At 41.9% G+C, this 27464-nt stretch overlaps 1 protein-coding gene across 2 annotated transcripts in view; it reads left to right on the plus strand.

Moving 5' to 3' along the window:
• Positions 1–27464, plus strand: part of MNS1 (meiosis specific nuclear structural 1) — a 174609-nt gene that overhangs the window by 21070 nt on the left and 126075 nt on the right. Inside the window, exons 3-5 of one of the 2 annotated variants that reach the window (XM_005211696.5) lie at positions 159–554; positions 9209–9317; positions 20060–20192. The gene's annotated coding sequence lies outside the window, so the exon portion shown is untranslated. The remainder of the gene's footprint in view (positions 1–158; positions 555–9208; positions 9318–20059; positions 20193–27464) is intronic. The other variant, XM_024997634.2, reaches the window with a different exon arrangement.

Here is a 27464-nt window from a genome sequence, read left to right on the forward strand (position 1 = left end):
TGAATCAGAAGTATCATTTGGTGGGGAATAATAACTGATATGCATAATGAGTGACTTAATTGAAGTTCCAACAAAGAATTTTAATGAGGACATTTTTACTCATTCATTCGCTCATCATTTGTTCATTCATTATTCTTTTTTTTTCCTTCCAATGCCAGGCCCTGAGAAGTGTCAGAGAAAAGATAATGAGTCAGGCACATTCCTTCCCTCAGAGAACTTGCAGTCTAGTGAGGGCAATTGATATGCAGTGCTACTACCTCGAGGTGATGGGCTTTGCAAGGACAGGATAAGCAAAGGGCTGTACAAGCCAGAAGAAAAGAGGCCTCTAATGCACCTACCACCGTGTGACTGTTAAAGCGACCCAGGGGCCAGAGACCAGTCCTGATCCCTACCATAGCTGCCAATGTAGCAGCTGCAGAGCTGCAGTTACACTGTGATAGCAACAGCCAGAGAACAAGGTGAAGCCAGGACTGGCAACCTCAGTGTTGTGGTTAACAGGTGTTAAAGCAAGTACAAAGAAAGTGTAACAGCAAGCCACAACTGGGTTTTGAAAGGTAAGCACTCTATTAAATGCATAAAGAAATAACACAAGCAGGCAATGATGGTATTTCACAGAAGTTTAAATCCATCTTCAATTACCAGGATCCCAAAACTTTCCCTATGGTTTTTCTAAGCCTTGACACTTATTTTGGCTACAGCTCTGATTTCGGAAGGATGGAAGTGTTCAGAGTTAAATGTTTGGAAGTAAAAGATGAATCTTTGAAAGAAAAAGGCTGGAATTGTGATTAGAGCATCATTTGGAACTTTCTTACCTGCTAATTCCACACACTGTTTTCTTCATTTTTTAAAAATTGCAGTGCTCCATTCATCCACTAAATACACGAGTGTGTGCTAAGTCGTTTCAGTCATGTCCAACTATTTGCAACGCTATGGACTGTAACCCACCAGGCACCTCTGCCAATGGGATTCTTCAGGCAATAATACTGGAATGGGTTGCTGTGCTGTCCTCCAGGGGATCTTCCTGATCCAGGGATGGAACCCTTGTCTCTTATGTCTCCTGCATTGGCAGGCAGATTCTTTACCACTAATGCCACCTGGAAGCCCCAACAAGTGCCTGCTGCTGCTAAATCGCTTCAGTCATGTACGACTCTTAGCGACCCCATGGACTGCAGCCTACCAGGCTCCTCTGTCCGTGGGATTTTCCAGGCAAGAATACTGGAGTGGGGTGCCATTGCCTTCTCCCATCAAGTGCCTCAGATCAGATCAGATCAGTTACTCAGTCGTGTCCGACTCTGCAACCCCATGAATCGCAGCACGCCAGGCCTCCCTGTCCATCACCAACTCCCGGAGTTCACTGAGACTCACGTCCATCGAGTCAGTGATGCCATCCAGCCATCTCATCCTTTGTCGTCCCCTTCTCCTCCCGCCCCCAATCCCTCCCAGCATCAGAGTCTTTTCCAATGAGTCAACTCTTCACATGAGGTGGCCAAAGTACTGGAGTTTCAGCTTTAGCATCATTCCTTCCAAAGAAATCCCAGGGCTGATCTCCTTTAGAATGGACTGGTTGGATCTCCTTGCAGTCCAAGGGACTCTCAAGAGCCTTCTCCAACACCACAGGTCAAAAGCATCAATTCTTTGGTGTTCAGCCTTCTTCACAGTCCAACTCTCACATCCATACATGACCACTGGAAAAACCATAGCCTTGACTAGACGGACCTTTGTTGGCAAAGTAACGTCTCTGCTTTTGAACATGCTATCTAGGTTGGTCATAACTTTCCTTCCAAGGAGTAAGCATCTTTTAATTTCATGGCTGCAGTCACCATCTGCAGTGATTTTGGGGCCCAGAAAAATAAAGTCTGACACTGTTTCCACTGTTTCCCCATCTATTTCCCATGAAGTGATGGGACCGGATGCCATGATCTTAGTTTTCTGAATGTTGAGCTTTAAGCCAACTTTTTCACTCTCCACTTTCACTTTCATCAATAGGCTTTTTAGTTCCTCTTCACTTTCTGCCATAAGGGTGGTGTCATCTGCATATCTGAGGTTATTGATATTTCTCCCGGCAATCTTGATTCCAGTTTGTGTTTCTTCCAGTCCAGCGTTTCTCATGATGTACTCTGCATAGAAGTTAAATAAACAAGGTGACAATATACAGCCTTGACGAACTCCTTTTCCTATTTGGAACCAGTCTGTTGTTCCATGTCCAGTTCTAACTGTTGCTTCCTGACCTGTATACAAATTTCTCAAGAGACAGATCAGGTGGTCTGGTATTCCCATCTCCTTCAGAATTTTCCACAGTTTATTGTGATCCACACAGTCAAAGGCTTTGGCATAGTCAATAAAGGAGAAATAGATGTTTTTCTGGAACTCTCTTGCTTTTTCCATGATCCAGTGGATGTTGGCAATTTGATCTCTGGTTCCTCTGCCTTTTCTAAAACCAGCTTGAACATCAGGAAGTTCACAGTTCACATATTGCTGAAGCCTGACTTGGAGAATCAAGTGCCTACTGTGAGCTAAATAAACCTTGAGGATACATAGGTGAGCAAGTGCCATCATTGCTCTCTGAGAGTTCCATCTTGATGAGGGGGAAGCGCTCAAACAAGATAATACATTCCCATACAAGATAATAAATGGATGGGACATACCCTGGATAATAAATGGGTGGGACATACCCTGGAAACACAGTGGAGGGACTGACTGATCTACTCAAGAAAGATATCACAGAAGACAATACCTTTGAGCTTCATTCCAAAAGATAGGCAAGAGTTTTTAAATAGAAGATGGCAAAGAGCTGTCTGAAAAGCCTCAGCCAAGATATGAAGGCATGAATTTGCATGAAATGTTAACAAAGGTGACCAGTTCTAGGTAAGAATTAGAGTGACAGGAGATGAGCTGGAAACGTAAGTTGAGATTCTTCTACAGAAAAGGGGGGGAAAGTAATTGCTTAAAAGTTTTAGTGGGTTCTTTCTGCAGAGAGAGAGGGAATTGCTTCTAGTAGACCTTGGTTTCCCAGGTGGGCGAGTGGGAAAGAATCTGCCTGCCAACGCAGGAGGCACAGGTTCTATCCCTGGGGCAGGAAGATCCCCTGGAGAAGGAAATGGCAACCCACTCCAATATTCTTGCCTAGAGCATCCCATGGACAGAGGATTCTGGAGGGCTAGAGTCCATAGGGTCACAAAGAGTCAGTCACGACTGAAGAGACTTAGCACACTCGCATGACTTTGGCTTGGCATCTGCCTGTTGTCTACTAGCCCAGTCATTTTCAGACAAAATTTTGAAGCAGGCAGAGCGCACATAGAATGTCCCTCTCCGCCTTGCTTCTGCTTCCCCTCGTTCATTCCTTCCTTCCTCATTCCTACCCTCTGTCTCCAGACTCCTTTCTAGCTTCTTTTACTCTGGGGATCTAGTCTGCAGCTAAAGACTCCCTTCCTCCTGGCTTTGCTCCAGGCTCAAACCAATTTGATAAACATTATTTTAAAAGAAAGACACAGTAGCTTCACTGTGTCACTTCTCAATACAATATATTAATAGCTGACTCTCAGCAGAATTAATCTTTGTTGTATATACATTTTTGGATCTGGTCAGTGCATGCACACGTGTTTGTGGATGTGTTTGTGAAGATTTGGGGAAGGAGTAAGCAGGTGCCTTTTGGGCTACCAAGGTCATCACCTGGATTCTCATTTCAGTGAAAGTAAGGAGCTGGCCACACCTAGCCACCTATTGGCTGGTGTAGTTATTGCCCTATCACCCATAATCCAGTGGTGAACAGTGGTGTTGATTTACCTTCAAGGTACAAGGTCCCCATGTTTAAAATATTTATAATCAGCACTTGCTAAAGATGTACAAATTACTTATACTAGCAGAACAACCATCACCACCACAAGAGTTCCTTCATAAAGTCCCACCATATCTTGATGAATCTGTAGGCTTCCTGCTTTAAGGATACTTGGTGTTTGATGAGATGCTTTGAACAAATTAAAGAGAGAAAACATAAATAGATAAAACTATAAATTATATGATGGTTTTATTGTTAAAACTGATTGATGACCTATGAACAGAAGCATCACTGTCATAATCTATTAAACCAAAGATGGTTCCAGGATCTTCCTATTCTTTATTTTACACACAGCCCATTATAGTTGATATAGATTTCTAATATAGTCTCCATGTTCTAAGTGAGTGTTCTAGAAGGTATTGGGATGACGAGAGTGTTTAATATTACCAGTATGGCTAGAGGAATATGTTTATCAGTGCAAGCAAAAACCTGCACTGTGGCAGTTAAGGAAAAGCCATTTGCCTCGCAGTGTGTGTAGTCTAAGATTTTTACAGTCTCTGGTGGCAGCATTAGGAGGCAGAAGTAAGAGATGATACTAATAAGCTCTGATCTTGCAGATGCAGAATGCTGGGCCAAGAACTGACTATAAAAGGCTTTGCCAACTGGGGATCCAGGACTGGCACTTAAATTAAAATATGAGAGCTTCTCTTTCTCTCTTTTTGCATGACCTCTTTCTTCCCTATAAAGAAACAGAGGCCAATAGCATTCTCTTCCTAATTCTACTGAGGCTGTTTAGCTTCATGAACAAAGGGAGATGGAAGTTTTCTTTTAAACCAGTATCTCAAGCAGGTCAGCAGAGAACTCTTCTACATCTCTGGGGAAAGGTAGAAATAGTAATGTCCTCCCAGGGTCCTCGAGGGAACCATGTCACAAAGCAGGGGTGGGTGTATTGCACAGGTGGGACTTCAGGACAAGTATCACCATCTAGACTCTGGCTGAGAGGAAATATTTAAAATGCTCATTGCCAGAGGTGATGAGGCACCTCCATGCAGTCATGGGGAACAATTGTTGGAGGCTAGAGGAGTGGAGTCTGGAGAGTTTTGAGCATTCTCTCTTCTCCTGAGTTGAAGTCCTTCCCCTCTTTGACAGTTGCTGTGTACAAAGCAGGTTAGCCCATCGCTTTGGGGAAAGGAAAATCCAAACTGAGGGACCACAGAAGTATTATCCATCTGCAACTTGAGCAGGGCTTTTGCATATTAGTACAGAGCTCAATGATCAGCAAGAGGGTTGTTTGTGTTTGGCTTATGTTTGCTGTGTTACAAAACTAAGGTGAAATCTGGCCTGCAATCCCCGAGGTCTAACTAATCCAGTAATGAACTGAGACAGCTTGATAGGCGATGTGTCTACCCAATTCCCAGACTGTTCTGTTCTGAGAAGATATTTTCTAAGTTGAAAATGGGATAATGTAATGCGCCCCACTCAAAAATGACAGATCTCGCTGTAAAATCATCTATGAATGAGTCGATCTGGTGATGCCTTAACTGTTCCTAAAATTATATTCAGGAGTCTTATTGTCAAGAAGACATGATAGGTTTATTAAATACCCTATAGAATAATGTACTTGAAGCGCCTGCCTTATGCAGTTTTTTTCTGTTTAATCTGAGCTGTATGTATGCTACTACAGCTTCAAAACATCTGGGCGCAGCAATTTTTTCTTTCCTGCACCTGCAAGGGTAAGAACACACACAAACAAAAAAGAAATTAAATCTTCCGCAGAGCTGGGGAGAAAAAGAACCCGACCAGCCGTGAAGCTCAAGGGAGCAGTGTGACAAGTGCTGAGCTGTAAACAAGCTTGAGAGGGATTAATTCTTATGACAAGTGCCAGTGGTGGCGTCTCACATGGACACAGCATATGCACACATTTCAGAGAGGAGCCACACAGGATTTAATGCAAATAGAAGAGAAGGGGAAAAAAAGAAAAAGAAAAAGCTCTCAGTGCATCAGCTTCTCCTCATCTGTAAACAGCCAAGCAAATCAGGATGAGCTAGTGTTGTAATTATCTTGATTTTTCAGAATTTTGCCACCCAGAAGAGATTTTTTAGAGTTTCCTCCCTGCTCTTTATAATTATAGCTGCTGTTTCAACCTCTGCCAAGGGTTGGTGGCTGCAAAGTAATATTCACCAGGTGGCTGCTTTGCAGCAGAGAAAATCACCAAATTTCCTTGGTTGATCTGGTTTTGTCACTTAGGATTCAAATAAAAACTTCAGAGGGCAGCCATTCATCATCTTGTGACAGCCACTTTCACTTGTACCTTCTTGACTCCGGCACCATGGGGCCCTCCTGCACTTGAGTAAATGACAGGACTAGGATACCAGGTGGCTGTGTTCCAATTTGCTTAGAATCACAGACACCTGTGTCAGGAGAGATTTGAAACCGAGTCTGAGCCCAGAAGCTAGACCCCTTCCAAATGTGAAATGCCATGTTTGCTGATCCCTATTCTCTTTGTGTGTTCAAGAACTAGAATGCAGAATGGGAAAGGGGAGGAGAGAGTGATTCTTGAAAACAGACAGGTGGGATGGGAGATCTTGCTTGTTGCTTACCTACGATCTGTCTCCTACATCAAGAGTGGGCAGACTAAGGTCCATAGGCTAAATCCAGCCTGCTGCCTGTGTTTATAAATAAAGTTTTATTGGAACACAGCCTCATCATGTGTTGCCTACAGCTGCTTTCATGCTGCAAGGGCAGAACTCAGCAGTGGCAACAGAAACCATCTGGCCCACAAAACCTAAAATATTTATACTGTATAGCCCTTTACAGAAAAGGTGTGAAAATCCCTGTCTTATACTATCAGAGCCCCATTTTGACTGTGACAGTCATGTGCCCTTAAAAAAAAAAAAAATCACTTTCCTGAAGCTAGGGGTGGACATGTGATCCTGTTCTGCCTAATGAGATGTAAGAAAAAGTGAACTGGGTGGAGGTGGGCTTTAGGAAAACTATTATTTTTCTAGATTGTAATGGGAAGGCTCCCTGAATCTCTTTCCCAATAGTCTTCTGCCTTTGTGGCATACATTAGCTATTCCCAGCAGTCAATAGTAGCTTTACATGATGGTGTGATTCTCTGACTTAGTGGGTAAATGTGGTGGAATTTAGGATGTGGAGAGAAGTGGGACAAGGTGGAATTCTCTCTAGTTCCATATTAGAAGATCTTTTTATTCCATCCATGAGGAGGTTAAAACCATTTCTTAATGACTCCCCCTAGCTCTTCCCGCAGGACTTCTCCTCTCCCTACTCTCTACCTTCTCTCTGCTGAGGTTCCCATGCTTGATATGCAGGGGATGGGCGTGAGATGAGACAGAGGAAAGTGGAAAGGGCGGAGGGTTCATGGGACACACAATGCAAATGTCCCTTACCCTTACTGCCTCCTAACCTCAATCAAACTACATCTATTAATGGACTTTACTCAAAAAGTGATCATCACAGTACAAAATAAGGCCATGCCAAAATGATAGCTTCAGTGGGGACGCCACCAAAACCATCCCATGGCTTTCTCTGCTTCCTTCCCTGGGTTTCAGTAGGACAGCAAAGATTCTGAAAGAAACCTTGAAATTTCTAATCTTTTCTCATAAAATCCAAACAAAATCCAAAGAGACAAAATGAGGTCAATATTTTAATGGAAGATAATACACCTGATACCTTCCTCTGTAGAGTCCTAAAAAGTCAATTATCTCATCTCGTGTAAGGCCCATGTTGGCTTTTAAGATACAAAGAAGGTAAAGTTCCGGAGTTGAATTCCTATTAATATTTACCAGTAGGAATTTTAAATGAAAAAAATCTTTAAAAGGATTCTAATGGTGTCATTTGCATAAATGTTTCTATCTGAGAGATATCATTCAGGAAAGCATCAAAAATACTTTTATTTTTGGTGTTAAGTTTCAACATGGTTTGGTAAATTGCCTATACTTGGTTTAACTTTTCATGGTTTTTTCTAAAAATTATCGTAGACTCTGGCATCCAGGCTTGTGAAGTTTTAAAGAAATATGATTGCATATATATGGAATTTAGAAGGATGGTAACAATAACCCTGTGTACAAGATAGCAAAAGAAACACTGATGTATAGAACAGTCTTATGGTCTCTGTGGGAGAGGGAGAGGGTGGGAAGATTTGGGAGAATGGCATTGAAACATGTATAATATCATGTATGAAACAAATTGCCAGTCCAGGTTCGATGCACGATACTGGATGCTTGGGGCTGGTGCACTGGGACGACCCAGAGGGATGGTATAGGGAGGGAGGAGGGAGGAGGGTTCAGGATGGGGAACACATGTATACCTGTGGTGGATTCATTTCGATATTTGGCAAAACTAATACAATATTGTAAAGTTTAAAAATAAAATAAAAATTAAATGTTATAATCTAAAAAAAAGAAAAGGAAATATGATTGAATCCATAAGGCACGTGGTACTTTAGAAATCTCATTTCCACAATTTAAAGCAATGATTCTCACCTCCTTCTTCTTTGGGGAGTGACATCAGATCCGCCAAACCCCTTCACCAGAAACGGCTCTAAAACACAACCATAGATATGGCTATCCCAGCCTTCTCAACATGCATCTCTGAAAATATAAATGGCCTGGCAATATTGCCAAGTTAAAACATAACAAAACACTCCAGAGTTTAAAGATTTGAGGTCATTATGACAAATGTAAACAGACTGTTTACTTGCAAAAAAATATCTAGGAACTTTGAAGAGCACTAGAATTTGCATCATTGTGGAAAGCAGAAATTTGCATCAGCCCCCAAAATTCCAGCCCCCTGGGGTACACACCCTCCATATATCTTCTCCCCTTGACTACAGGCAGAAACTGTGAATATGATGAGATATTAAATGTCAGGTTACTAATAAATAAGTTGCCTTTGTTTAATCAAGAGGGAGATTGTGTAGGTGGACCTGACAGATTGGAAGTGTGAGAGGACTTATGGGAGAGAACCTTGGAGCTAACCAGATGGTGTCACTGACTCAATGGACATGAATCTGAGCAAACTCTGGGAGACAGTGAAGGACAGGGAAACCTGGTGTGCTGCAGTCCTTGGGGTTGCAAAGAGTCAGACATGACTTAGCAACTGAACAACAACAGCAAGTAGCTAAATTTGAGGACATCCTCTACAAACTGAGAGCAACTCCTGGCCAATAGCCAGCAAGAAGCGGAGGCCTCATTCCCACAGCTGAAAGGAGATGAATCCTGCTAATGACTTGAATATGCTTAGAAGAGGCCTCCAATCTCTAGATGAGACCCCAGCACAGCCAATACCTTGATTTCAGCCCAGTGGAATCCTGAGCAAAAAATCTAGTTTACCCACACCTAGAAACGTAACCCATAGAAATAATACATTTGTGTTGACTGATTTCGCTTCCCTGAACTCTCACTCTTACAGACCCTGCCTCATGCATGCTGACCACTCAGGGCTCAACTACTCCTTCTGGAACCCTGACCCGAGGAGTCACTCCAAGTCTCTGCTGTGAGGTCTTCTCACCAGTTCCAAGGTATGCCCTCAAGGCCCTCAACTCAGAACTAGGGCACGTGGGAACAAAGGCTCTAGTTTCTTTCTGTTGTACCCCTTCCTGCATTGTACATGCCCCTCAGTTTACTTGGTGTTTCCTTAACCACCCTGTCTTAAAGCTTTGCCCCAAGAAGAGAGGAAAAAAATAAGAACTCCAGTATCCACTGTCTTTGATTTCCTTTTTCTTAGTATCCTCTTAAAAGTAGGAAGTCAAGAAACACCTGGAGTAACAGGCAAATTTGGCCTTGGAATACGGAATGAAGCAGGGCAAAGACAAATAGAGTTTTGCCAAGAAAATGCACTGGTCATAACAAACACCCTCTTCCAACAACACAAGAGAAGACTGAATACATGGACATCACCAGATGGTCAACACTGAAATCAGACTGATTATATTCTTTGCAGCCAAAGATGGAGAAGCTCTATACAGTCAGCAAAAACAAGACCAGGAGCTGACTGTGGCTCAGACCATGAACTCCTTATTGCCAAATTCAGACTTGAAGAAAGTAGGGAAAACCACTAGACCATTCAGGTATGACCTAAATCAAATCCCTTATGATTATACAGTAGAAGTGAGAAATAGATTTAAGGGCCTAGATCTGATAGATAGAGTGCCTAATGAACTATGGAATGAGGTTTGTGACATTGTACAGGAGACAGGGATCAAGACCATTCCCATGGAAAACAAATGTAAAAAAGCAAAATGGCTGTCTGGGGAGGCCTTACAAATAGCTGTGAAAAGAAGAGAAGTGAAAAGCAAAGGAGAAAAGGAAAGATATAAGCATCTGAATGCAGAGTTCCAAAGAATAGCAAGAAGAGATAAGAAAGCCTTCTTCAGTGATCAATGCAAAGAAATAGAGGAAAACAACAGAATGGGAAAGACTAGGGATCTCTTCAAGAAAATCAGACATACCAAAGGAACATTTCATGCAAAGATGAGCTCGATAAAGGACAGAAATGGTATGGACCTAACAGAAGCAGAAGATATTAAGAAGAGATGGCAAGAATACACAGAAGAACTGTACAAAAAAGATCTGCACGACCCAGATAATCATGATGGTGTGATCATTGACCTAGAGCCAGACATCCTGGAATGTGAAGTCAAGTGGGCCTTAGAAAACATCACTACGAACAAAGCTAGTGGAGGTGATGGAATTCCAGTTGAGCTATTCCAAGTCCTGAAAGATGATGCTGTGAAAGTGCTGCACTCAATATGCCAGCAAATTTGGAAAACTCAGCAGTGGCCACAGGACTGGAAAAGGTCAGTTTTCATTCCAATCCCAAAGAAAGGCAATGCCAAAGAATGCTCAAACTACTGCACAATTGCAGTCATCTCACACGCTAGTAAAGTAATGCTCAAAATTCTCCAAGCCAGGCTTCAGCAAAATGTGAACCGTGAACTTCCTGATGTTCAAGCTGGTTTTAGAAAAGGCAGAGGAACCAGAGATCAAATTGCCAACATCCGCTGGATCATGGAAAAAGCAAGAGAGTTCCAGAAAAGCATCTATTTCTGCTTTATTGACTATGCCAAAGCCTTTGACTGTGTGGATCACAATAAACTGTGGAAAATTCTGAAGGAGATGGAAATACCAGACCACCTGATCTGCCTCTTGAGAACTTTGTATGCAGGTCAGGAAGCAACAGTTAGAACTGGACATGGAACAACAGACTGGTTCCAAATAGGAAAAGGAGTTCGTCAAGGCTGTATATTGTCACCTTGTTTATTTAACTTCTATGCAGAGTACATCATGAGAAACGCTGGACTGGAAGAAACACAAGCTGGAATCAAGATTGCTGGGAGAAATATCAATAACCTCAGATATGCAGATGACACCACCCTTATGGCAGAAAGTGAAGAGGAACTCAAAAGCCTCTTGATGAAGGTGAAAGTGGAGAGTGAAAAAGCTGGCTTAAAACTCAACATTCAGAAAACGAAGATCATGGCATCTGGTCCCATCACTTCATGGCAAATAGATGGGGAAACAGTGGAAACAGTGTCAGATTTTATTTTTCTGGGCTCCAAAATCACTACAGATGGTGACTGCAGCCATGAAATTAAAAGATGCTTACTCCTTGGAAAGAAAGTTATGACCAACCTAGATAGCATATTCAAAAGCAGAGACATTACTTTTGCCAACAAAGGTTTGTCTAGTCAAGGCTATGGTTTTTCCAGTGGTCATGTATGGATGTGAGAGTTGAACTGTGAGGAAGGCTGAACGCCGAAGAATTGATGCTTTTGAACTGTGGTGTTGGAGAAGACTCTTGAGAGTCCCTTGGAGGGCAAGGAGATCCAACCAGTCCATTCTGAAGGAGATCAGCCCTGGGATTTCTTTGGAAGGAATGATGCTAAAGCTGAAACTCCAGTACTTTGGCCACCTCATGTGAAGAGTTGACTCATTGGAAAAGACTCTGATGCTGGGAGGGATTGGGGGCAGGAGGAGAAGGTGCCAACAGAGGATGAGATGGCTGGATGGCATCACTGACTCGATGGACATGAGTCTGGGTGAACTCCAGGAGTTAGTGATGGATAGGGAGGCCTGGCGTGCTGCGGTTCATGGGGTCGCAAAGAGTCGGACACGACTGAGCAACTGATCTGATCTGATCTTAGGGTGAGATTCGGAGAAGGCAATGGCACCCCGCTCCAGTACTCTTGCCTGGAAAATCCCATGGGTGGAGGAGCCTGGTAGACTGCAGTCCATGGGGTCGCTAGGAGTTGGACATGACTGAGCAACTTCACTTTCACTTTTCACTTTCATGCGCTGGAGAAGGAAATGGCAAGCTACTCCAGTGTTCTTGCCTGGAGAATCCCAGGGACGAGGGAGCCTGGTGGGCTGCCATCTCTGGGGTCCCACAGAGTCGGACACGACTGAAGCGACTTAGCAGCAGCAGCAGGGTGAGATGGGTCAGGTTTTTCTCCTGACCTATATTTTTCTTCTTGCGGGGCCATGCTGAGTCACTTCAGTCGTGTCTGACTCTTTGTGACCCCATGGACTGTAGCCTGCCAGGTTCCTTTTTCCATGGGACTTTTCAGTCAAGAATACTGAAGTGCATTGCCATTTCTTCCTCCAGGGGGTCTTTTTGACCCACAGATTGAACCTGCATCTCCTGCTTCACAGGTGAATTCTTCACCACTCAGCCACTGGGGAAGCCCATATTTTCACTCTTACCACAGAACAATGGTTTCCTGATATAGCTGCCTTAGTGGAAGGAGTATCTTCTCTGTAATATGAGTGAACTGTTTGGGTTCATTCATCCATACTTAGTTTTTAGTCTGATCAAGGGAAAAAAGGAATTTTGAGAATCTTATCTTGAGAAAATAATCTTTTTTGTAACATCTTTCTGCAAAATTATTTTTTAAATATTAAAAACTGAGTATTAACTCTTTCACTCTCTTGATATGCCTTTTGGAGCCATCACTATCAATAAACACACAATGCCTTTAGTAGAAATACAAGATTAGGGGGGATGTCTTGTATTCAGGAAAGCCAATAAGAAAAGCACATTAATGTTTTTTCCTAAATACTACTCCTGCTACATGGGCAAACTCTGGGAGATGGTGAGGGACAGGGAGATGTGGCATGCTTCAGTCCATGAAGTTGCAAAGAGTCAGACATGACTGAGTGACTGAACAAAAACAACAGTCCCTATTATAAGGGAAAGCAGAAGCAGAATGAAGAGCTGTGGAAGAGTCACCAGAAAAGCAGCCTCGTACCTCAGTAGTTGTTTTATCTTTCTTTCAAATCGGTATGGATTATTCACCTTTCTTAGTATGGGGGCTCCAAATGACTCTGGGCCGTTTATTCTTCAATATACTTTCAGAAGCATTTCCTACCCAAAGATGTCAGAAACATATACTGGTGGCTCTGAGGCACTTTCTGAAAGAGAGGTATGGAATGGATACATGAACCTATGATTTGGAATCTTAGGGAGCCATGTTCCCATCTCCACTTTGCCATCCAAGTGCCATGAAATCATGGAAGATGTTTTACAGTTTCTGAGTCTTATGTTTCTTATTTCTAAAATGAGCTTTGCAATATGTAATGAAAATACAACTGCCTAGAATAGGTCCTGATTATATAGTACATGTTCAATATGTGGACTTGGATAGCTAAAGCTATTATCAGAAGTCTAAATTGTCTTTAATTCAGTCATAGTGGTGGATAGTAACAACTCTGTTTTGTAAGCTTTGTGTTCTTGTAAAGCATTTTTTCATGAGTTGAATTGAACTTGGGTTGAATTGGACAGTGTCTACATAAATCTTTTACCTTTGACTATTTATTCACTCATTACAGATGACCTCCAGTGGAGGAAAGCACTGATAAGTTTGTTGGTACTGGATTTCAAGTACATTTTTTTTTTACACATAACTGTCTTTTCTTTACAATATTTTTTTTGCCTTTTCATTTTAAAAATCATAATTCTTGGTTGGCAAAGAAAACACCACCAGCGGAATGTAACACTTTAATTGGCCAAACTGACATTTAGATCCTGTAGTTCATTCAAGAAAGGAGTGGATTTCAGATGTGTGTGTGCTTAGCCATTCAGTCATGTCCAACTCTTCCCAACCCCAAGGACCGTATCCCACCAGACATCCCTGTCCATGGGGATTCTCCAGACAAGAATACTGGAGTGGGTTGCCATGCCCTCCTCCAGGGTATCTTCCCAACCCAGGAATCGAACCCACTTCTCCTGCATTGCAGATGGATTCTTTACTGACTGAGCCACCAGGGAAGCCCTGGATTTCAGATATGTATGTGCAATTCAATAGCTGTGTTTAGTACTGTTTGTCTCTTTTGCAACAAACAGATGAGAAAAACCTGTCTCCACGACCCCTGTTTTTTAGCTTTGTGTGTAATACTTTCTGGGAAATGAATTGTTAAATGAGGTCAAATAATAAATAGGTACAGAACTGTTTAAAAGTCAATACCAATTGTTACATTTCCCATAACAACGTCACACCAGAAAATAATTAGATTCAGTAGCAAGCTCACTGATGCTGAGTCTTACTCCACTGATTCCTATTCTCCATGGAGAGGCAGACTCAGTGTTATTGCCTGAAGATTGTTTTATGGATTTTAGTTTTTTAATTCCCATGAGAGCATTCAAATGGCCGCAGCTGCTGGGCTTATCAAAGTGTAGCTGAAGACATCTGCACTGTGTTTCCTGCTGTTTTTTATATTCTCCATGCTTATTTAAATGTAATGTAACTGACCTTTAGTCCAATCAGTTTAACTCTACATTGAGAGTTTATTGTGGATAGTGGAAGTGGGGAGCAGAGTGAGTTTCATGCTGAAAATTCATGCAAGGAGGTTAAAAAAGACATCTTTGGGGAGACCCTTTGTCTATGAAAATGAGGAAGTAGGTCAAAAAAAAGAAAAAGCAAACCCACAAAGGTTGCCCAGGTGAGAACTCCATAATGAGAATGTTGTTGTTGTCCAGTCACCCAGTCGTGTCTTTGCAACCCAAAAGACTGCAGAACGCCAGGCCTCCCTGTCCCTCACTATCTTCTGAAGTTTGCCCAAGTTCATGTCCATTGCATTAGTGATGCCATCCAGCCATCTCATCCTCTGATGCCCTCTTCTCCTTCTTCCCTTTATCTTTCCCAGCATCAGGGAGAATGAGAATAGAACTATGAAAGATAAGAAATAAATTTGAGAAGTTATTAATATGTGCTTGGTCCACCCTATGCCTGTTTTCTTTCCTTTGACTGATGACATTTTCTCTAGTGCTTTCCTGGCTGTCCATTTCTGGTCCAGGGACACTTTCCCTAACTTCCTGCTCCTTCTTACCATGTCCTTAATCCTCATTAGGATGTACATACTTCCTCTGCATCCCTGGCCCAGGTAACGGAATTGCTAATGGGATGGTCTGAAAATAGGCGTAAATATATTGGTTTCTGCAAGGCACTGTCTTTGAAGTCTAGAGTGAAGGTTTGGGTAGCCTGGGACTCGTCTGACTCTAGTGGAGAGTCATGTTATTGTCCTACTTCAATCATGGAAGTAGGACAATCAGGGAGATCATTGTGGGCAGGAAGCTGCACTGAAAGATCAGAGCCCCTCAAGTTACATCTGCTTACTCTAACACACATAACAGAATATAAAATTGAAGTTTGATGAGGATAAAGTTGCAGGACTGAGGGAAAGTGGTAGGGTCGGAGGACCCAAAGGTGTCAGCAATCACAGCAGCATCCCACCGTCGGAAAATTAGGAGATCAGAGATGCTAAGAAAGCATAGCTCCTCATTTGGTGCCTGCTGCTATTTATTTGTAGCATGCTGCTGCTAAGTCACTTCAGTTGTGTCTGACTCTGTGCGACCCCATAGACGGCAGCCCACCAGGCTCCCCCATCCCTGGGATTCTCTGGGCAGGAACACTGGAGTGGGTTGCCATTTCCTTCTCCAATGCATGAAAGTGAAAAGTGAAAGGGAAGTCGCTCAGTCGTGTCCAACTCTTAGCGACCCCATGGACTGCAGCCCACCAGGCTCCTCCGTCCATGGGATTTTCCAGGCAGGAACACTGGAGTGGGTTGCCATTTCCTTCTCCAATGCGTGAAAGTGAAAAGTGAAAGGGAAGTCGCTCAGTCGTGTCTGACTCTTAGCGACCTCCTGGACTGCAGCCTACCAGGCTCCTCCATCCATGGGATTTTCCAGGCAAGAGTACTGGAGTGGGGTGCCATCGCCTTCTCCATTGGTAGCATAGTAGATGTGAAATTCCATGAAAAGAAGGAAGAGGAGCAGGGTTATTGACAAGATGGATCTTCCCTGCAATTTAGCTCCACAACTCTCCCTCTCTCATTACTCCAGTCTCCATAACAGTACACATTGGTGTTTTTGCAACACTTCTTTAAAAGGGCCTCATTAGAAATCTCTGCAAATTCCCATCACTGAGTATGCATTCATTCATTCAATTATACTTATAGGAAGCCTGTGTTTTTTAGGTGTGTTCCAAAATAAGACAGACTCTTTTCTCAAGGAGCTTGTAATCTAATCCAGGAAAGATACGTGAGCAAGTAATGGGACAATGCCATGCTGTGTCACAAGTGCCCAGTAGATATATGTGTGGTAGAAGAGCAGGTGAAGGAGGATAAAAGGCAAAGAAGGTGCTCACAGCAGAGGTCATGTTGAATGAATAGGAGTTTACTGGCTAGACAAGTTGGGGAAAGCATCCCAAGCAATGGAAGGAGCTGGTGTAAAGATACAGAGTATTGAAGTAATCTTGTGCCTCCTTAGGGGACAGATAGATTGAAGTTCAATGAGATAGAAGGGAACAGGGGGAAGATGATGAGAAGTTCTGAATGTATTGCTAAGGATCTTGGGTATTATTTTATAGGTGATGGACAAATTGAAGAATTCCTGACACCTTGGATGGTGAAGTAAGAGAGATTTGCCCCAGGACTCTGCACTGTCCCTTTCTACCTTTCTATGGACTTGTTTCCCCCCAGGTGACAAGAGCTGAGTTAGTAACACTCTGGTTCATGGCACTCTGTTGACATAGGTTTATGCACATCCCTTCATTTATTTCATTGTGTTATATTTTAATTTTATTTCATTTTCCCTCTTCAGCCATGATCCCCACAGCCATTCCATCCTCTTCACAGAGGCATCCACTCTGGTGGATTTGCCAGATGTCCTTAGATATTTACGTATCCTTGTAACTTATGCTGTGCCTTTTTGTATGTGTATTTTTCTTGTTGAATTTATTTATAAATTGTAAAAACAATTAACATTTTTTATTTTATCAGTACATTGGAGTATAGTTGATTAACAATATTGTGTTCGTTTCAGGAGTACATCAAAATAATTCCATTATACGTATGCAGCACAGCGTAGAACACATTCTTTTTCAAATTCTTTTCTCATTTAGATTATTACAGGGTATTGACCAGAGTTCCTTGTTTTTTTAGCTCACACAGACAGTATTGTGATGTAACTTGTTTTCATTCAGCACTATGTTTCATAATCTATCTTAAGGCTTTATGGGTACTTGAATTGTTACTTCCTGTGCCAATGTGCTAAGTGCTCAGTCATGTCTGACTCTTTGTGACCCCATGGACTGTAGCCTGCCAGTTTTCTCTGTCCAAGGGATTTCCCACCCAAGAATTCTAGAGTGAGTGGCCAGTTCCTCCCCCAGGAGATCTTCCCAACCCAGGGACTGAACCCACGTCTCCTGCATTGGCAAGCAGAATCTTTACCACTGAGCCACCAGGAAAGCCTTATTACTCCCATCGAATTACAGAGTCAGAAAATACTATATGTTGGTGAGGATGAAGGGATGTGGTGCTCTCATGTATAATTACTTGGAGTGTGAACTGGTATAGCTGTCCTAGAGGGCAATCTGCCACACTGGTAAGCCAAAGATACATACAGCTCATACCTGCAATTCCAATCTTGATTCCATATCCCCAAATAATTCCTATCCAGATCCATAAGGGGACATATAGGAGGGTGCTTATTGCTGCATTGTTTGTTCTAGAGGACAGTGAATTTCTTGTTCAACTTTAGGGGAAGAGATCAGGAAATGTGAATAGATGTTGTGGGGAAAACTTATATTTTTAAAACAAATAAGTCATTTCATCCATTAACATGAAAAACCTCTACATTTATTTGGGGTCTTTTTTATACCCTTTAATACCCTTTATACCTTTTAGATTTTTCTCCATCAAGGCTTCTTATGCATGCCTTAGTATTTCATTCCTAGATATTATATAGCTGTTGTTGTTATTGTGAGGAAGGCTGTTTTTAAAATTACATTTTCTCTTCAATTGCTATTAGTGTAATGAAACCATTAGCTCTCTTATCATGACAGGTTGTTGCTTTTGACGGTTTTCCAAGTAGGGAATCATGCTATCAGGAAAAAATAATATTATTAAGTCTTTTCCCTCTCAAAACTTTTAGTTCTTGCTTTGCTCTTTTTTGTTACAGTGGCCAGGACTTCCAAAGTTATGCTGAACAAGAGTAGTGATAGCTGTTTTCTTTGTTACTGATTTTAAGATGGCTACATTTAGAGTTACTCTAGTAGGTATGAGGTTTACTCCAGGTAGCAACAAACAGACTTTACCAAGACCCAGACGTTCCCTTCTATTCCTAGTTATCTGAGAGTTCATATTTTTATATTACAAATAGACATTGACTTTTTTTCAAATGCTCTTTAGGCTTCTATGAGATAGTGTTTTTTTTTTCCTTTTTAGTTCATTAATGTGGTGATCTACAAGGAGAGATTTTCTGTTATAAAAGCATTTTTCATCCCTAAGATAAATCTTATTTCATTATAATATATTATTTTTAAAAACTCTGCCAGGTTCTGTTAGCTATTTTTTTTTTTATTTTACATCTATTTTCATATATGAAATGGGTATAATTTCCTTTTACTATCATCATTTTGTATTGGAATCCAAATTATACAGATTTCATAAAGTGAATTGCCTAGCGTCCTCTCTTTTTCTACATTCCGTAACAACCTACATATGATTGTTACACATTTCTAGAAAATTTGGTAGAATTTGAACAGTCTGTGGCTAGAGGATTTTTATTATTTTCATGAAAAGGTGAATTCTTATTTTTCCAATTTCACTAGTGGTTTTAGTCTATTCACATTTTAGACTTCATCTTACATCATTTTTTGGCATTTGTATATTTTCAGAGACATTTGTTCATTTTGTCCAGGTTTTCAAACATATTGGCTATGCATATCTGGGTGTACAATTTTAAATTTCTAATTTCTTTCTGTATTCTGTTTATTTGCAGTTTCTGGTTGTCACTTTTCCCCTTTAACATTCTTGCCTAAAGCTCTTCTGTTTTATCAATCTTATTAAAAAAATTCTGGTCTTCGTTTAGCTAAATTTTTCTTTTTTGGTGTTTCTGTTGTTCAGTGTTTTATTGATTTTCATCTTATATGTATTATTTCCTCCCTTTGTATATCTTAGGGCTATCTCTGTTGTTCATTTTCCAATTTCCTGATGTAAGCACTTAGCTCATTGGTTTTAAATCTTTCTTATTTTCTGATGGATATGTTTATTAAATCTATAAATTTCCTTCTAAGCAGTGATGTAGTGTGTCATACAAATTTTGACTGGTATATTTTTAATACCATTTAATTTTAAGTTTCCTATTTAAACAAAGGGTTTGGACACATATTTTTAGTTTCCAGACAAGTATATTTTAATATTTCTTTTCTTGTTACCTATTTCTTATTTTATACATATTTCAGGTAATACTATATCATCTGATTCTTTGGAATTTATTGTGACTTCTTCTGGGTCCTATTACATAGTTGGTTTGTGTAAATGTTTTGTATGTGATTGAAAATAAGTATATTCTCTCAAAAGGATAATACATAGATACACGATCAGTAGAAAGATCCAAGTTCTTAATTTTGTTCTTTGACTCTTTTTTATATTTGATTTTTTAAAATCTGAACAAAATTTGTCCATATGGACTTCAAATTTCCTAATCCAGGGTTGAATGAGTGTCAGTGAAATAAGATTGGGCATGAGCTGGGTGATGGAGGAGGGAATTTTTTTTTTCACCCTTTGTATCTAATTTGAGTGTACTATGCTAGCAATTTCCTGGAGGAGGTCATGGCAACCCACTCCAGTATTCTTCCCTGGAGAATCTCACAGCAGACGTGCCTGGAGGTCCATAGGGTCGCAAAGAGTTGGATTCAACTAAAGCAATTTAGCATGCATGCTTGCTGGTTATTTCTCATAGAGACACATATTTTATTTACAGTTGGTGTAAGAAGAGGGGAGAATAAAAGAATGAAATGAGTGAGATTTGGCTGAGTGCTTCCCCACAGTGGAAGGAAAATTTAAGAAAGTTGCTCCAGTTTGGACCCCGTGGATGGCTTATAACTTGGAGAAAGGTAATGTGTGTGTGTATGTTTGAGTGTGAGTATGTGTGAGTGTGTGTTTGTGTGTATGTATGTGTGCAGGTACCTTTCATGAATTGGAACATTTGGGGGGCTTTGGGACATCTTAGATGGAGAGAAAAAACAAAGTAGAGAGAACATTTTGCTATCACCTCCAAATTTCTCCTTCCTGAACAAAACAAGAAATCTCTGTGCTGTGATGGCAGAAATAGGTAATTATATTGGAACCATTTTTTTTTTTTTTGGTAATTATTGCTTTGTATGAACAAATCTCAGAATTACCATAAATGTAGATGGGAGTTATACATTAATTCAGCCATTGGGTCTGAGACTAATATTTGTATATGCATGTGAGCTCCACTGGGGCTCTCAGAAATATTTTGGGAAATAGACTTTGTAAAAGACTGGATAATCAAGCAGGAGAAAAGCTCATGGTCATTGGATTTGGGGCATTAAGTGTTAAAATGACTTAATTTGTACTCATAGGATGTGTGTCTTTGTGTGTGTGTGTATTATGAGATTATATGTTTTTTGAAAATATGTATAGCACGGATGTAACTTATTTTTCACAAGTAGCTTTGTTAACCTGCTTCATCCATTCAACCATATGTCATTGATAGGGTATAACAGCCAATAAAAATATTATTAGTAATACACAGTTGGAAAGAATTAATACATTTGAAAATTGGAGGTATTCACTACTGGCTTGTCTGATCAGGCCCAGTTTACTTAGCAAAGAAGTATCCAAACATTTAAGTATGCAAGTATATAAAGCCAAATGAGACATCATTTAATTCCTTTATTGTCTTACAGTGAAAGACAGCAAATGAGCAAGTTGATGGCTTTATGCCAATTATTTTTACTACGATTTCTTTTATGCTAAGGTATAGCTGAAGGCAAGCCCTCAAATTCTAGCACGAACATGCAGCAGCAATAACATGAATATTTTAGGGGCTATAAGATTCTTTTCATGGGTTATTGTTGGAAATAAAAAATTTAAGTTGCAACTGCTTTGCCAAGTGTCATAAATGACTGGGACTAAATGTAAGAGTGTGTGTGGCCTCAATCCCAGACTCACTTTTAAAAGACCCAAGTACGAGGTGGCTCCGTTGCACAATGGATAGCGCATTGGACTTCTAAAAGACCCAAGTTCTAGGTGTTCAAGGCCCTCCACAGTGCCATCCTCTTTCTTCCTATCTTTCTCATCTTTTACCATTCACCATACTTAATGCAGTTCTGCATCTCCTTCCAGTCACATAGACTTACCTAACAGAACATGCATTTTCACATTCAAGGAATATGGCCTAAGGACCATCTTCAAATATCAAAGCCAACAACCTTGCAGGACAATGATGGCAACACCAAGAAACTCAGACAACTGAAGCTGACTAGCTGAGTCCCAGAGAACAAGGCTATTGTCACGACACCCAGCATGACAGCGTGACCCCCTACATTTCCTCTGGTCCTCTACCAGACTGCACACTTTCCTTCCCATAGTCCTGCTGCAGATCGTGTCTATTGGTCGGAACAGTGACCACAGCAGGGACCACACAAAGATACCTTCCCTGTCCGAATGTGGGAACATCCTGTGCTTGTTGGGGGCGTCCATTCCCATTGAAAGGGAGACATGATTAATCTTGAGGAGAATTAGAGTATTTAACCTACTTGTTGAAGGGTGATTTTTCCCATTCTAGGGAAAAAAATAAATTACGGTATTTCAGTGTTTAAAGCACATCAAGAATTAATGAACATCATTCTTTTTTTTCTTACCAAAGGCACATCACTGCTTAAAACCACAAAGTGCTGACCTAGCCAGTGATTCCAGAACCCAGGGCCTCAGCATAGCATTTTAAAGACTCATCCTCATAATAAATTACTATTTTAATGATAGCCCTGGTAACACATGGTAAATGGAAAGCACTTTCTGTAGATTAAGCAACATAGCTCCCATTATTGGTTTAACTATACTTGAGACCTTAAAAAGATTTAAATAACTGTTAATTTGATGCAGTTTCTGCTGAATTATTTAAAAACACCTCCTTACTGCTTTAACTTTGAATCTGCATTAGAAAGTATAATGCCAATTAGGATTCCTCCACTGCCTCAAATGCTCTAAATATAAATACAAACTGAATCTACCCACAAATACAATTTCTCTCTTTACACTATGATCTTTCATCCTAAACTTAGGCAAAAAAAAGCCCAAAAATTTACAGGAGAGAGTCAGAAAATTAGGAAATAATTAAGGTAACAAAAATTAAGGCCTAATGGATAGCTTTTTGGGAGTGCTAAAGACACATGGTTCAGAGTTGTGCATTTAGATAGAAAACTCAGTGTTTACATTTGACTGGTGCAAGTTCAAGAATTACATAATGTAAAATATAAATGTAAGTACTTATATAAGTACTTATATAAAACCAAAAATGAAAGAGATTGGCTCAGTTGGTTGATTTGAATTTTATTTACTGTAAAAATCAAAAGTGAAAATCAGATGCAAGGCATACCTTTGGTTGACCATGTTTTATTTTTGTTTAGTTTTGCAAAGCTGAATGTTTCTCCTGCTCCCCTTGCCTGCCCCCGCCACTTACTTCCCATTAAATGAAACTTAGATATTAACTTTAAGCCTCCATCAGATGTTTCTCAGAGTAGACCCAAACTGTTTCATATTCCTTATACATACTTTGGCTCCCAAGAAACCTTTCTACAGCCCACTTCTCCTACCTGGAATGCTTGTTTCTTGCTGCCTCATGTCCCTTCCTCTCTATTCAAAGCACTCTACTTAAGGAAGCTCTTCCACAAAAGAATTCTCAGTGAATCTCTTCTGGTTCCAGGCATTCTTATCTCCCTATTAGGATTGCGCCTTATGTGGTTGTTCAGTTGCTAAGTCACGTCCAACTCTTTGTGACCCCATGGACTGCAGCACTCCAGGCTTCCCTGTCCTTCACTCTCCCAGAGTTAGCTCAAACTCATGTCCATTGAGTCGGTGATGCCATCCAACCATCTCACCCTCTGTCGTCCCCTTCTCCTCCTGCCCTCAATCTTTCCCAGCATCAGTGTCTTTTCCAGTGAGTCAGCTCTTCGCGTCAGGTGGCCAAAGTATTGGAGCTTCAGCTTCAGCATCAGTCCTTCCAGTGAATATTCAGGGTTGATTTTTAGGATTGACGGATTTGATCTCTTTGCAGTCCAAGTGACTCTCAAGAGTCCTCTCCAGCACCAGTTTGAAAGCATCAACTCTCCAGTGCTCAGCCTTCTTTATGGTCCAACTCCCACAGCTGTGCATGACTGCTGAAAAAAATAATAGTTTTGACTATATGGACCTTTGTTGTCAAACTGATGTCTCTGTTTTTTAATATGCTGTCTAGGTTTGTGCCCTGTATCCTTGTATTAATACATGCCAACTCTCCTAAAATAGGTTGCCAATATGGTTTTGAACTATTTTGTTACCACATATTTTCACTTGGATACATCTCAGCTGTTTTGCACACTCTCTCAGCATTACTGCTCACAAAGCGTCTCTGCTGGGCAATTGGAAGCTTAGAATATCAATTTGAACCAGAGTGCCATCTACTGGTAGGAAGGCTATAATATGTCAACATGACTTGTTCAGTGGCTAAGTCGCACTCAACTCTTTGCAACCCCTTGGACTGCAGCATGCCACTACCTCTGCCCAATGTACACACACAGAAACCAGCTCTCAAAGTTTGATTAAATAAGGAATATGCTATATCAAATAAAAACCTTGCTCCCACCTTTAGTAAGATCTATGTATACAGAAAGCAATGACAATGAGATAAGATTCCCATTTGGATCCTCTAAATGAAATTGTCATCTTCAAAAGATGGGTGTGAATTTTAGACTCTGTCCTCTGGCTTTTCTGTAACTTTTGCTTTCTATTTATCAAAAAAATCATATATGAAATGAGGAACTGGAGCAATATACAACAAAACGTCTGAATGCCATTAAGTTTCTATGGAAATGGCACTGTTTTATGAAGAAGACTAGTTCTTTGTTTTACTTCAAGAATTTAGGCCTTCCAGAAGGTGAACCAGCCCTCCAGGATGGACCATAATTTTAGATCATGAGGCTCTGAGTGACCATGCTTTCTCAGCACACTGTGGAGGGACTGTATAAAGGAACAAAATGAGAAATATTTAGTCCTTGTGTATCAGGCTGACATTTTAGCCTATTAAATAATTCTTCAAACCCTTTAATAATACCAATCTTTCTACTCACTATAAAGCAAATCACATTGTGGGTAAATTAAATTGCACAGAAGCAGGCCTGTAAATTAAGAGAGAACTTTTCTTTCCCTGCACAAAGGCTGATTTAGATAGCATGGGATCATTAGTGACCAAACAGATGCCCCTCATCTATAACCCAGAGACAGCTCTCAGCTGTACAGAGAACCTTTCTTTTCCTACAGAGAGGTGAACTCAAAACTTGTCACTGATTTTTGCACCCTCTTAATCTTCCTGTTTATTCTGTGCTTCATTAAAGTCAATCTCCATGGGGCAGACTGTCATCCGAGCTCAGCCTGCCCTGCTGTCTGCTCTCTCCAGAGAGCATCCTTCATCCTGATAAACGGGCTGTGAGCTGAACACGTGACTGAGCTCCTTAAAGTAAACAGATTACAGAAAGCAACCCCTTCCACACTCACTCAGCAGAACTGGATAAGTAGGAGCTCTGACGTGGTCATCGTGGTGGAGACAATGCTTTCCCGATAGATGGGGTTTCAGATTTACTGTTATAAAATGATACAGAGGATATTTATCTGTATCACTGTGTCATCCCATACCTTTAAGGCTGCATTAGCTAATGTCATTCATTGGCCAAATGTTTCCCTCAGGATTTGGCATTGTTATAGGATGTCTGCTGAAGCCAAGCTCTGTGCTAGGCATCGCAGGCACGAATATACATAGAGGAAGAGACCGTGATGACTGCAATGGGAAACACAGTGAAGCTCTGTGGGAAGCCAGAAGGCATGCCACCATCACAAGACCAGCCGTGTTGTAAGCTTAGCGTCTGCCTGTTTGTTGGACTCACAGACCATATTATCCCGGAGCAAGTGTTTTATCTGCATGAAAAGGCAACACTGGAGCCCACGACTGGTTTTCAGGCAGCTCTGCCTTTACCCTGACTTATGTCAACAGATAAGACAGGAGGGCTACCCGAGGGTGCTTGAGTCCTTCCTACCTAGGAAACCAAATGCAGACGAGACTCCGGAGAAGGAAAGTCTCATCTCTTACAGAGAAGTTCTGGGGCATCTCGGATGCCTGAGCTGAGGACAGTGATGTTCCTGTGACCACCAGCTGAGCATCAGAATCATTCCCCAGTATCTGGATGATGGGAACCTTGAAAAAGACACCCCCTTGTCATGGCAAGGGTTGAGGTCTGGGCAGTCCCACAGGACTTGCGAAGCATCCATCCTGGATGACCAGGGCAATAAACACCTGTTTTGAGTTAAGAATCAGGATAAATTCAAGGGAGACTCCCAACCACCACACCTCAGTTTTCCAAGGTCTGAGCAGCAGAAATCCAAGAAGGGTCCTGATTATCAGCGCTTCTTAATCATGACTACAGCTTCTGCCTGGGAGGTTTGAAGATCAAAAAGAAAACACGACTCCAAGGAGATGGAGCCCACCAGAGGCTGCTCTGGGCTCCTGACTTGCCTCTAGTTTACTTAGTGAAAACAACAGCAATGAAGAGCTTGCATAGGCAAGGTGTCAAGGGCAAGGGTTGAAATGGCTGTGGGGCTGTGAACCTGTGCAAATCCACCCACCATCAAAGCTCAGTCCAACTACTCTTCCTCTTGGTTCTCCAGGCCCTCGCTGGACCACATGCGTCTCTCCCTCCTCTGAGCCCCTCTCACAATGTGCAGTTTAGCATTTTATTATATTTAGTCTCATAATCTAATTGTTCGTTGTACACTGAGTTACCACAACAAAATCACATTTGTGTCTTTCAGTTCTTTGAAATGAGAGTTACAGTAGCAGGCGTGCAGCAGGTGTTTAATACTTAATCTAATTGGGGATCAGAAAATAAGAGCTTGTGGAAACGTTCATATAACTTCCTCCTTTCACAGAATAGTACACAGATCCAGAGAATTTCTGCTTTATCCATTTCACAGGTGTCTAATGAAACTTTCAAGCCCGTACTGGGTGCTGTGCAGGAGATAGAGATGCCCAACAGAGGGGCCTGGCTCTCATGGACCTTTCTGTGAGGCATGGGTAATAGGATGCTTGCCCCAATCACCAAAGGGGGAACCCCATGAGGAAAGTAAAAATAAGCCTGAGGGGTCTCAGGTGAGGGAGATAATGGGGCTTCTGAGGGACTCCAGGTGGGTTTATGAAAAAGGTGGCAGCTGAATTCCATGTGGAAGGATGTGCTCTGCAGGAACAGGGAAGGGGCATCCAAGTGGGAGTACGCCGTGGCCTTCACCAAGCTTTACATCCAAGTCAACACCAGCCATGGGAGTCCGCTGGGACAGGTGTGACTGCGGCTGCCCTCCACGCCCAACCTTCTGGGGCGTCTGCTGAGGAAGAACATGCCTGTGCACCAGACTCAGAGCTCAGAGTTCCTCTTGATGTGGTCACCCAGCTCTCCACACCCAAAGAGCGCTGCCTCTCTCCTCTTCTCAGTTCTATTTACTCCTTCTGGAGCTTCTCTGGTGGCTAAGACTGTAAAGAAGCCTTCAATGAGGGAGACCCGGGTTTGATCCTGGGTGGAGAAGATGCCCTGGAGAATGGTATGGCAACCCACTCCAGCATTCTTGCCTGGAGACTCCCATGGACGGAGGTGGACTCTGAGCCTCCAGGGTGGGCTCAGCCCCGGAACTCCAGACCGAGGCCCAGCTGTGTGTAGCGCCTCGGCCCACATGTGCTGCGCATTAGCCTCTCCTCTCAGGGCTTGGCGGGTCATCACAAGGTTCACATCGCGCCCCGGAGACAGATGCTGCGGGCTTCTCTCTCAGCTTCTATTCTGCCGTTGCTCCGCCCCAGGGTCTGCTCTTCCGCTAGGGAAGCCAGGCTGGGCCCTGTTTCTGGGAAAAGCAGTGGGTGGCTGAACGAACTCAGACCCGACAGGCCCAGAGCTTCCAAGCTTTCCCCGGTGAGTCCGCCTGCCCCCTCCACTGCTTGCCCCCAGCCCTGCCTTCAGATGGCTCCACACGACCCTCCCACCTGCACAGAAGTGTCCTTTCCTCCAACCCTGCCAGCGATTCAGTTCCGCCTTCCCCACCCACAGGCGTAGCACCCGGGCTTCTGCTCA

This window comes from Bos taurus, chromosome 10, assembly GCF_002263795.3.
Source record: "Bos taurus isolate L1 Dominette 01449 registration number 42190680 breed Hereford chromosome 10, ARS-UCD2.0, whole genome shotgun sequence".
Classification (NCBI taxonomy): Eukaryota; Metazoa; Chordata; class Mammalia; order Artiodactyla; family Bovidae; genus Bos; species Bos taurus.